At 35.7% G+C, this 1,462-nt stretch overlaps 1 long non-coding RNA gene across 6 annotated transcripts in view; it reads right to left on the bottom strand.

Annotated features, from left to right (window-relative positions):
* Positions 1 to 162: 162 nt before the first annotated feature.
* Positions 163 to 1,462, bottom strand: part of LOC101850832 — a 10,202-nt gene continuing 8,902 nt past the window's right edge. For all 6 annotated transcript variants that reach the window (XR_001185143.2, XR_001185142.1, XR_220836.3 and 3 more), the window contains exon 3: positions 163 to 494. This is a non-coding gene — a long non-coding RNA (uncharacterized LOC101850832). The remainder of the gene's footprint in view (positions 495 to 1,462) is intronic.

The raw sequence follows: 1,462 nt of genomic DNA on the forward strand, positions 1-1,462 counted from the left end.
CAGACAGACAGACAGACAGACAGACAGACAGACAGACAGACAGACAGACAGACAGACAGACAGACAGACAGACAGACAGACAAACAGGCAGGCAGGCACACTGAGAGACACACACACTCTAAATAACTCAAAAACAAAAAGACACTTTTCAAACACATCACACAACTTCTGTTAAGTCCTGTCTTGAAGTTTATTCAAATAAATCTAAAACACAATCTTTCACAAACATTCGCATACATTATCTGAGAACAGTGTGGGATAGACCCTAGACTGCACTATCTCAGAATGATCAAACAATTTTATGTAGGAGTAAAAATGTACAAGTGCCATCCTTTGGTAGTTTTAGCAGTTGTTTAAAGAGTCTTGTGAACTGTTGGAAACTGTCTCTGGTCCTCCCATTTTCTGACAGCGAGGCTCCAACTGTAGCAGCGACTGGGAAGGTGGCCGGTGAAGAGACGCACGGGCCAGTGCTGGGATCATCATTGGACGAGGAACTGAGGACAATGGAAAAGATCACCAATAAACTTTAGCAAATAACTCGAGTTTTTATAAGAGTAGGTGGAGGCTATAGGAACATCATTAGACAAAAACTCGAGATGATAAAAAACTTAAGAACATCATTAAACAAAGAGCTCAGGACAATAGAAATGATGGCAATTATTAAACTTTAGCAAAGAACTTGGGTTTACAATAGGTGGAGGCTATAAGAACATCACAGGACAAGTAACTATGCATGATAGAAATAATAACAAATATTTCACATTGGCAAATGACTGAAACTGGGTTTACACATGCATGGAGGCAATATGAACATCATAGGACAAGTAACTCATGTGGATGACAGGAATAAATCATAACAAATTAACTTATTGTGCAAACAAACTGGGTTGATAATAGATAGGTGTATATGTTAATTTTATAAATTACCCACAAGAGTTTTATACAGGATTTTTTTAGGCTTACATTTTCGGAATCCAAGAAAGAGGTAGGCCTACACTAAATTTTTTGTTTCTGAATATGTTTGATGAAAATCCAACTGTGTGCAGATTTTTCTATGGTCTTTTTTATACTTTGTTGATATTTCTTTGGAACTTTTGAAGGGTGGAAAGTTTTGAGGAGGGAAGCGGTTATATAGTCAGCTCCCTATACCCTTCTTGTTCAAAGTGTTGTACATTCATTTGTGTGAAACTCTGGATTTTATTATTTCAAGTATATAAAAGAGCTTATAAAGTCAAGAAAAATGTTCTTCGGAGACATATATAACATAGTAGGCCTACTGGAACATTTAATAGACCTCAGAAAAATTACCAGAAAATAACAATATCATCTTACATCTTCACTTACACTTGTAATTTTTTGGGCAAATTATAGCCTACCCCATTCTTTTTTCCCCATATTCTTCTTCAATATTCATGACAATTTTCATTGATGAGCCCAAATTTAAAAAAAAAAAAAAAAAAAC

The sequence above is a fragment of the Aplysia californica genome, unplaced genomic scaffold (genome assembly GCF_000002075.1).
Source record: "Aplysia californica isolate F4 #8 unplaced genomic scaffold, AplCal3.0 scaffold00502, whole genome shotgun sequence".
NCBI lineage: Eukaryota > Metazoa > Mollusca > Gastropoda > Aplysiida > Aplysiidae > Aplysia > Aplysia californica.